General features: G+C 41.8%; 1 pseudogene; it reads right to left on the bottom strand.

Moving 5' to 3' along the window:
- Positions 1–10,992: 10,992 nt before the first annotated feature.
- Positions 10,993–11,109, bottom strand: LOC124719216 (annotated as a pseudogene).
- Positions 11,110–11,318: the final 209 nt, after the last annotated feature.

The raw sequence follows: 11,318 nt of genomic DNA, 5'->3' as shown, positions 1-11,318 counted from the left end.
TCAGGACTGTGGATATGAGCGGGAAAATCGTGGTCTTTTGTCGTTGGCCGTTGTGGTGGCGAGTTGGGAGCGGCAAAGTGCCGCGAGTGCAAGGATGGACGCCAGGGTATGCGAAGGAACAAAGTGAAAGTGTGTGGGCGTGAGACAAACAGTGTACGAATTGCACCGATTATTATTTGTGAACTTAAAAATGCATGGCCACAACGTTAAAGTGTTTCTTTTGAATAAATAAGTTTCAATCTGAATGTGTATAGTTCAATTCACTGCTCTTCAAAAGCCAGCCAATATCAGACTCAATAATAGGGGCGCAAATGCAACCGTTTACTACCAACCCCCTTTACAGATGAGCCACGTGAAAAATAGGTAGTAAATGAGCCCGAGTTCAGTTGCATGTTCTGCTGGCTGCCATATTGGCTGTTCAGTTATTCCACTCTTTCCAGGAAATAGACATAACTGTGATAATTATCAGATGGTGTTGCAACCAGCTCTCTCTGAATATAAAATGGTAACATAGGTTCTGTATCAACGGCAAACAATTCCCTCGGGAGTCACTGTCTGGCAGTATATGATGCCTGCCTCCTCTCAATTTATTTGTGGTCATATCTTCAAATTTCCAATTCACAATCACATCACAAACAGTCAATCTGGGCAGCTTTAGAAGGACTGAAATGACCCTGATGGATTTGTTGCTCATCTGACATCCACTGACTTGTCCATGTTAAATGTCACTGTGCTCTCCTGACTGACCCATTCTGCTGTATCGGTTTCTCTGCTGACAACACAGTGAGTCCCGTCTCCTTTTATACTGGCCGTTTCAACTCTTGTACCATTTATATGAAGATGGTATCTGTTCTTTTGGACATGTCTGAAAGAACAGATACCGGTGGTGATATGCAGCACTTGAAGAATGAAATTACAATGAAATCTAGACCATTAGCTGATTACAGGTGTTGATAAATATCAATAGGGGAAACTCGAAGATGTGTGCCCCAACCGGGACTCGAACCTGGGATCTCCTGCTTACATGGCAGACACTCTGTCTGACTGGGCCATCGAGGACACAGAGGGTAGTGTGACTGCAGGGACTCATCTCTGGAACACTCCCCGTGAGACCCACATTTCCAACTTACTGTCCACACACTACATATGCAGTGCCCCTGCCCACTATACACATCATTTGTGGCAGTCAGTCTACTGATTACCATAGCAGATTGAGCAATTGGCATTAGTCTCTTGGAGAGAAGTAGGCATGGACCTGTGGTAGGCAATTGTGAAGCAATTTCTATGTCGCATCGTCAATATGAGGATGTGAGGTTTACAGTAAATGGGCAGTCGTGCATTGGTTACAAGCTACTGGACCCCCAGGACTGGTTCAATGTGGTGACCATAGCTGCGTGATTCTGCATGACCATCATATATGCACACTAGCAGAGTCACTCCGACAATATCCTTGAGGCTTGTGCAATAGCCCAGCAGCCACCTAACGGCCAGACAAGTTACGTGGAAGGAATAAGTTTCATGAAGAGAAGTCAGCAGGGACCTGTAGTATGCAATTGCAAAGCAATTTCTGTGTTGTTTCGTCAGTGTCAGGGTTCAAGAGTTACAGTGAACGGGCAGCGGGGCATTGGTGAGAAGCTACTGGATTCCCATGATAGGTTCCATGCAGTGACCGTAGCCGCGCCAGTATCATAGATGTACACTAGCAGAATGACTCCAACAATGTCCTCGGGGCTTATGCAATAGCCCAGCACTTGCATAATGGCAAGACAATTCCTGAGGGCCACATTAGTCTCTAGGAGAGAAACTGGCAGGAAGCCTGTATTATGCAATCATGAAGCTCTCTCTGTGTCGCATCATCAATGTGAGGAGGTCGGTATTATGGTAAACGGTTACAAGCTACTGGACTCCCAGGATAGGTGCCATGTGGTGAACTTAGCCACACCGGTATCATACATGTATACTAGCAGAAGGACTCCCACAATTTCTTTGAGGCTTATGCAATAGCCCAGCATCTGCCTAATGGCGCAACACCTCCTGAGAACGGCATTAGTCTCTTGGAGAGAAGCTGGCACATACTCCATAGGATGCAATCGTGAAGCAATTTCTGTGTCTCATCGTCAATGTGGGGGTGTGAGGGTTGTGTAAATTGACAGAGGTTCATCAGTTACAAGCTAGTGGAATCCCATTAGAAGTTTCATACGGTGACTGTAGCTGTGCCGGTACCATAAATGTACACTAGCAGAGTGACTCTGACAATTTCATCGATGCTTATACAATAGCCCATCAGCTGCCTAATGGCCAGACAAGTAATGAGGGCAGAATAAGTCTAATTAAGAGAAGTCAGCATGGAGCCTGCAGTATGCAATTGCGAAGCAGTTGTCTGTGTCGCTTCATCAATGTCCAGGTTCAAGAGTTATAGTAAATGGGTTATGGGGGCACTGGTTACAAGCTACTGGATTCCCATGATAGCTTCCATGCTGTGACCATAACCTCAGCAGTATTATAGACTTACACTAGCAGATAGACTCCAACAACATCCTCGAAGCTTAGGCAGTAGCACAACACCCGCCTAATGGCCAGACAGCTCCTGATTGTGGCAATGCTCTCTCGGAGAGAAGTCAGCATGGAGGCTGTAATAGGCAATCGCGAAGCAATTTCTGTGTTGCATCATTGGTGTGAGGGTATGAGGGATACAGTAAATGGGCAGCTGTGCATAGGCTACCAGTTATTGTACTCCCAGGATTGGCTCCATGCAGTGACAGTAGTGGTGCCAGGATCACAGATGTACTCTAGCTGAATGACTCTGATAATGTTGTCGATTCTTATGCAGAAGTGCAGCACCCGCCTAATGCTGAGACAACTCCTTAAGACAGCATTAGTCTCTTGGAGAGAAGTTGGGAGGGAGCCTATAGTATGTGATTGCTAAGTAATTTCTGTGTTGCATCGTCAATGTGAGGGTGTGAGGGTTACAGTAAATGGTTAGAGGTGCATCGGTTACAAGCTACTGGGCTACCAGGAGAGGTTCCATGCAGTGACCATAGCCGCACCAGTGTCATCTATGTGCACTAGCAGAATGATTCTGACAATGTCCTCATAGCTTATGCAATGGTGCACTACCCACCTAATGGTGAAACAATTTCTGAGGGCTGCTTTAGTCTCTTGGAGAGAAGCTGGCAGGGAGCCTGTAGTGCTCAACTGCGAAGCAATATCTGTGTCTCATCGTAAAATTGAGTGTACGAGGGTTACAGTAAATGGGTAGTGGTGTTTCAGTTACTAGCTTCTCCATTCCCAACATAGGTTCCATGGCTTGACTGTAGCCACGCCAGTATCATAGATGTACACTAGCAGAATGACTCTACAATATCCTCGGGGCATATGCAATAGCCCAGCACTTGCCTAACGGCAATACGACTCATGAGGGTGGCAATAGTCTCTTGGAGAGACGTTGGCCTGGACCTGCAGCATGCAATAGCGAAGCAATATCTGTATTGTATCATCAATGTCTGGGTGTAAAAGTTACAGTAAACGAGCAGCGATGGATCGATTACAACTACTGGACTCCCAGGAGACGTTCCATGCGGTGACCATAGCTTTGCCAGTAGCATAGATGTTTACTAGCAGAACGAGTCCAACAATTTGCTCAAGACTTATGCAATAGCCGAGCACCTGCCTAATGGCATGAGAATTCCTGAGAGTGGAATTAGACTCTTTGGGGGATGTTGGCAGGGAGACTGTGGTATGCAATCACGAAGCAATTTCTGTGTCCCATCATCAATGTGAGGGTGCGAGGGTTACAGTAAATGGGCAATGGTGGATCAGATACATGCTACTGGACTCCCAGAAGAGATTCCATGTGGTGACTGTAGCCATGCCAGTATCATAGTTATCCCCTAGCAGAATGACTCCGACAATCATCATTAGTCTCTTGGAGAGAAGCCAGCAGGGAATCTGTAGTATGCAATCACAAAATGTACAATAAGCAATAACTTCTTGGCTGTTAAAAGTCTCCAGGCCTGCTACAGTGTCTGCTTTAGGTCCACATACTACAGCCATAGTAACCCAACCATTACCGTGACCACTGGCATCTGCGTTAGTAAGCATAAAGTTGAACACACATCCACAAAACACTGTGGGCCCATGCAAAATTACTTGCACAGCTACTCATCTCTTTGCACTAATAACAATACCATAAATAGCTTTATATACTGTAAGGCGCGAATGCCTTCTCCTCCTATAATAACACGGGATCACTAGTCTGTGTCAATACTCCTGCACATGCAGCTGCTTGACAACTGATGCTGTCTTATCAGAAACATCACTTGTATAGCTGCCAGTTATCACTAACCACATCATCCAATTGCACAATCACCTAATGACAATTTAGTGCCCTACAATGCTTGTAAAACTAGAGCGTCGTGTGCAAGGTACCAAGAGTGGGCAGGGCAAAATACCTAGAACGCCGCACATATGACACTAGCGTCTCGAAGTGTATGTCATACAGATATATATCATATTAGCATATTAGGTGTCATGTAATATTTTATTATCTTTTATTATTTTTATTATTTTATTATCTTTTATTATTTTTTCAAGGTCACATAAGGAAAGGAGAGATACTTTATTTCTGATTCTATAATAATGCATGAAATCACCAACTTCAATTTTAGCACAATTCTGTGCACCTTTAATGCACATGGACACTGATTCATTTACTTTAGGACGATTTCTCATCCTAAGAACCAATGGCATTGCAGACATACAATAAGATGTACCATGATCTCTGTTATACACTTCACTTATCTGAAATGTATGATAAGCAATAACTTCTCAGATGTTAAAAATCTCCAGACCTGCTGCAGTGTCTACTTTAGGTAGATGTACTACAGCCACAGTAACCTGACCATTACCAAGACCACTAGCATATGCATTAGAAAGTGTGAAATTGTATACACAGGCACAAAACACAGAAGGTCCATGCAAGTAATTACGAGTCGTGGTGCACTAAATTGCAGTTAGGTGATTGGTCAACCGCTGATAAGGTCACCCGCAAACTATAAATTGTGAAGCAATTTCTGTGTCACATTGTCAATGTGAGGGTATGAGGGTTACAGTAAACAGGCAGTGATCCATCGATTACAAGCTACTGGACTTCCAGGATAGGTTCCATGTGGTGACCGTACCATGGCAGGGTTATGGAGCATCGTAGCACCCACCTGATGGTGAGATAACTCCTGAAGGTGGCATTAGTAGTCTGTAATATGTAATCGGGAAGCAATTTCTGCATTGCATCGTCAATGTGAGGGTGTGAGGGTTGCAGTAAACAGGCAGTATTTCATCGGCTACAAGCTACTGGACTCCAAGGAGAGTTTCCATGTAGTGATCATTGCCCTGCCAGTATCATAGAGGTACACTTGCAGAACGACTTTGATAATGTCCTTGAGGCTTATGCAATAGCCCAGCACCTGCCTAATGGGGAGACAATTCCTGAGGGTGGAATTAGTCTCTTGGAGAGAAATCGGCAGGGAGTCTGATGTATGCAATCGCAAAGCAATTTCTGTGTCCCATCATCAATGTGAGGGTGTGAGGGTTACAGTAAACAGGCAGTGGTGGATCGGTTACAAGCTACTAGTCTCCCAGGAGAGGTTGCATGCGGTAACCATAGCCACGCCAGTGTCATAGATGCGTACTAACAGAACACTCTTATAATGTCCTCGACACTTATGCAATAGCTCAGCACCGATCTAATGGCAAGACAACTCCTGAGAGTGGCATTAGCCTGTTGGAGAGAAGTCGGCAGGTACACTGTAAGCAGGAGATCCCGGGTTTGAGTTCTGGTCGGGACACTAATTTTCAACTGTACCCTTTGATATTTATCAACGCCTGTAAGCAACTAATTGTCTGGATTTCATTATAATTTCATTCTTCAAGTGCTGCAGGATCACCAATGGTATCTGTTCTTTTGGATATGCCAATGATCTTCTTCACTGCAGATGCACTGACATAGCTCAAACTCTTAAAGGAATTGATAGATTGTCTGTCATGAGTAATGAGTGTAGTGGGCAGGGGCACTACAAATGTAGTGTGTGGACAGTAAGTCCAAAATGTTTGTCTCACAGGGAGCGTGCCAGAGATACGTCCCTGCAGTCACACTATCCTCTGTATACTCGATGGCTCAGTCAGATAGAACATCTGCCATGTAAACAGGTGATTCTGGGTTCTAGTGCCTGTTGGGGCACACATTTTCAACTGTTCCTGTTGCATTCTTTGAGAGCTGCAAGATCACCGATGGTATCTGTTCTTTCATATATGTCCGAAACAATAGATACCATCTTCACATAGATAAGGCTTACCGGTCAATGAACCTCTTCAGTGCAGATGCACTCACATTGCTCAAACTTTTAAAGGAATCAGTAGATTGACTGCTGCAAGTATTGAGTGTAGTGGGCAGGGGCACTACAGATGTAGTGTGTGGACAGTAAGTTGGAAATGTGGGTCCCACAAGGAGCGTGCCACAGATAGGTCCTTGCAGTCGCACTATCCTCTGTGTCCTTGATGGCTCAGTCAGATAGAGTATCTGCTGTGTAAGCAGGAGATCCCATCTTTGAATCTTGGTCGGGGCACTCATTTTCAACTGTCCCTGTTGATATTTATCAATGCCTGTAAGCAGCTAATGGTATGGATTTCATTGTAATTTCACTCTTGTGACATTTAGTGATCAAATATGCTTTACCTATTGGATTAAGATACATTTGATCAAATAGTTTCGCATTAGGCAGAAAAATATACAAATGGTTTTGTTTTATGAAGCACAGGTTTCAGCCTGCAGTATGATTGATAAAGGCCCCAAAAAGGTTTTTCTAGAAACTCAGGTTTTCTAGTTTGAATATTTCATTAAATAACATGTTTCTCTGTTAAAATTATATATTTCTGGAGTCACAAAAACTAGGGCTGCAATACTGTGACATTAGATTTCTGAAAGGATTAGATTTGAAGATACTGTAAACTGACATTTTGAATAAAGATAACGTCTTAATTAAACAATTTTCAGAAAAGACAATATGTTCTTTCAAAATATGAAAATTATGAGTTTCAAATGAGGTGTGTGAATCTTAAAACAAATCACTGAATTGTTCTCCTGAACAATGTTGTAACTGATATTTTGTCAAAGTGAAAAATGTTAAAATAGAGTAGTCTCACATCCCAAATCTGTTTTTTTTAAATATTTCCTCCTCACATTTTTGTGGTAACATTGTCGAACCACTATGTTCTTTGTTGCTGCAAACAACACTGTAAGTTTACACATTATGGGTGATGTATTGAATGTTGTGATAATCAGTGGTGTGCAAAAGAGCATGAATAAAGGAAGAGAATTTAAAGTTAACATTTGTGGATGGAAGGACATTGAAGGATAGTGGATGCACTTATATATTGAGGAGAAATGGTCCTGTTCCATGAAAACTGCCACCTACTGATGGGAGTAGAACGGTGTTATAACTGTTACACATAATGCAAAAGTTCCTCATATCTCACATAACAAAAAAGTAGTTGTGTTAAATATTTACAAGTTAAAATATACTACTTTAACTCTTAGTCCAAGCTGGATTATCGATTTAACGATTATTTCACTGCTGCAGACCAGAAATTGCTTGTTACAGGCCATGGTTTCCTATAATGTGAAAGAGATTTTGCCCTTATAGATAGAACACTGGAAAAATAGTAAATATGGTAATTATACAGTTATAAATGTATGACGTATCCAAGAAATATTCTCACTGATAGTAAAATATATAAAGAAGCAAACTCAATTTGTGTGTGTGTGTTTTCTAGCTTCTCTTCAATATTTGGTAAATTAAGGGGTGTTTTTGGCAAACAATACACTTTATTCATTTTAGTATTTTGTCCATATTCAGCAACTGTATTACATAATGAAATAATCAGTAACCAGTTGCATATAAGATTATGCGTATTGCATTATTTGCGAGTGTCAATAATAAAGTGCATACAGCACAATATGCACTTTGTTGTTGACACTTGTAAATAATGCAATTGGCTTAACCTTCTGAAGAAGGGCACTAAGTGCCCAAAACGGCTCAAGAAATTAAATTTCTTATAGGCAATGGGTTGCTTATTATTTCATTATATTATATAGCTTATTCATTTTAAAATGATTGTAAGAATACTTGACTTTCAACCACATAGCTCCAGAATACAGAAAGCTAGTTAGAGATGGCCTCATTCGCTGTTTGCAACATTTCCCGTTTATGAATGACATTAGGGCTGGGGCAGAAATACAGAACTGAACATGCATCATTTGGGTTAAGTGTCAGTAATAGGTTTGAACAACACACAGGTGTCACAGAGATGCTTTGGGTACTGTAGGGAAGGTTTATTCTTTCCGAGGAACACTACTGAGAAAATTTAGAGAACCAGCATTTGAAGCTGACTGAAAAATGATTCTACTGCCTCTGACATAATTTGTGCATAAGGACCACAAAGATAAGATATGAGAAATTGGGGCTCATGTGGAGGCATATAGACAGTTTCTTTTCCATCACTCTATTTGTGAGTAGAACAGGAAAAGAAATGACTTTTATTGGTATGGGGTACCCTCCTCCATGAACTGTATGGTGGATTGTAATGTAGCTCTGTAGATGTAGATGTAGATGTAGATGAATTTATAGAGCAGCTGCCTACACAGCTAGCCCATGTTCTACAGTGGCGTTTTTGCTGGTACTGTACTTCGTTACAGTAGTGTGGTATTTCAAATATTGCACACTGTGTATTGAAGCAAAAATACATTGTTTAACTGAAGGCTTCCTGGTTTTTTTCCGATTTCTGCCAACTGAGTACTGGAGTGAAACTGTTTAAGTTAGGCTACTTCAAAATATTTGCTAGAATAATAAGTGAAATGGGAAACAGATTTCACATATACCACAATAATCCATTTCACTTTAATTTCCTGCCAGGAAAGCGTTAATGAGAGCTGTGTATCTTATTTTGAAAAATATTCCATTTACTTCAAGGTAGTTTCCAGAATATAGATGTAGATTTTGAGGCCATATGTAGCAGAAAGATTGATACAGTGGAGCTAATTAACAAAATAGCTGCTTTCAGATTCTTCTTGTACACTCTTTTTTTTATGTGTGAGTTACAGGATGCTCATCCAAACACTGAACAATGGAAACTTCATGTAGGAAAATCAACAATGTAGGCATGTAGGTAAAGATAGATTGCAACTTACCATACAGAAGACACAACAAGTTGCCTTGGCCACAGCTGTCATTGGCAACAGCCAAACAGAGAAACACACACCATTCATGCACACAAGCAAGCACACCTCACACACTCATGACTGCCAACTCTGTGAGCACTGACCTGAGTTGCCAGAGTAGGCAATCATGCATGTTTGAGGTATGCTTGCTTGTGTGTGTGAATGGTGAGTGTTTGACTGTTGCCGATGAAGGCTGTGGTTGGAATCTTTGGTTGTCTTTTAATAGTGTCTGTCTGCAACTTAATGTGCCTTCTCTATGGTAAGTAACAACCTATCAACCTGTACCATGCGAATACATAGAAAGAAGGATCCTTTATTGTATGATTATATGATAGCGGAACAAACACTGGTAGCAGTTACTTCTGTAAAATATCTGGGAGTATGCGTACGGAACGATTTGAAGTGGAATGATCATATAAAATTAATTGTTGGTAAGGTGGGTACCAGGTTGAGATTCATTGGAAGAGTCCTTAGAAAATGTAGTCCATCAACAAAGGAGGTGGCTAACAAAACACTCATTCGACCTATACTTGAGTATTGCTCATCAGTGTGGGATCCGTACCAGATCAGGTTGACGGAGGAGATAGAGAAGATCAAAAGAAGAGTGACGCGTTTCATCACAGGGTTATTTGGTAACCGTGATAGCATTATGGAGATGTTTAGCAAACTCGAGTGGCAGAATCTGCAAGAGAGGCGCTCTGCATCGCGGTGTAGCTTGCTCGCCAGGTTTCGAGAGGGTGCGTTTCTGGATGAGGTAACGAATATATTGCTTCCCCCTACTTATACCTCCCGAGGAGATCACAAATGTAAAATTAGAGAGATTCGAGTGTGCACGGAGGCTTTCCGACAGTCATTCTTCCCGCGAACCATAAGCGACTGGAACAGAAAAGGGAGGTAATGACAGTGGCACGTAATGTGCCCTCCACCACACACCGTTGGGTGGCTTGCGGAGTATAAATGTAGATGTAGATGTAGATGTAGATCTTTTCCTACATTGTCGATATCTAAACACTGAAATAGCTTATAGGATATTTATGACAATTCAGTGCAGTTTCAGCAAATTAAAGATGATAAAAAATTACTTATGGTGAAGCACACTGTTAAATTCAATTATCTTGTTGTTGGAATATGACACAGTTGCTAAATTTGACTTCAACGACATTACGAGGGAATTGCCTGTGCTCAAAACAAGGAAACGTAAAGTAAAATTATAATGACACAATTCTTGGCAAAGAATATATTGACAGCATTTAATTACAGCCTATTTTCTTTGATTTCCTATTAATGTTCTATATACTGATAGCAGTTTAAAAGGAGCAAAAAACATCGTTTCTTTGCTATACATCATGAAGAAATCTGTGTGCAGTAGTTGCCACAAACAATAAGACATAGGTTTCGTTTTACTTTAAATTCTTTTAGAAAGTATTTGTAATTTATTTACTACAATGATACATTTGATTTGTTTTGTGAAATATTTTTCATCTATATGCCTCATTTAAGTAATATTTTTCCAATATAAGCACTCCGTCTTCAGGCCACAAGTGGCCCATCGGGACCATCCAATCGCCGTGTCATCCTCAGTTGAGGATGCGGATACGACGGGCGTGTGATCAGCATACCGCTCTCCCGGTCGTTACGATGGTTTCCTTTGACCGGAGCCGCCACTATCCTGTCGAGTAGCTCCTGAGATGGCATCACGAGGCTGAGTGCACCCCGAAAAATGGCAACAGCGCATGACGGCTGGATGGTCACCCATCCAAGTGCTGGCCATGTCCCACAGCGCTTAACTTCGGTGATCTCACGGGAACCGGTGTATCCACTGTGGCAAAGCCGTTGCCATTTTTCAATATAGCTTCATTTTTATTAGATGTACCTGATAAATTACAAGGTTTCCTTTATCTGTATGAAAAAAATTGCAGAAAAATAGCTTTTCTGGGTGGAGGGAAAGGGGAGGAGGGCGGCTTTGTCATTTCTGCCAGGGGTGCAGGATCACCTGCATCTACATCTACATCTATACTCTGCAAAACGAAGTGCATGGCAGAGGATA

Source organism: Schistocerca piceifrons, chromosome 10 (assembly GCF_021461385.2).
Source record: "Schistocerca piceifrons isolate TAMUIC-IGC-003096 chromosome 10, iqSchPice1.1, whole genome shotgun sequence".
NCBI lineage: Eukaryota > Metazoa > Arthropoda > Insecta > Orthoptera > Acrididae > Schistocerca > Schistocerca piceifrons.
Note: the sequence above shows the minus strand (reverse complement) of the source record. Positions and strands in the feature narration are given on the sequence as shown.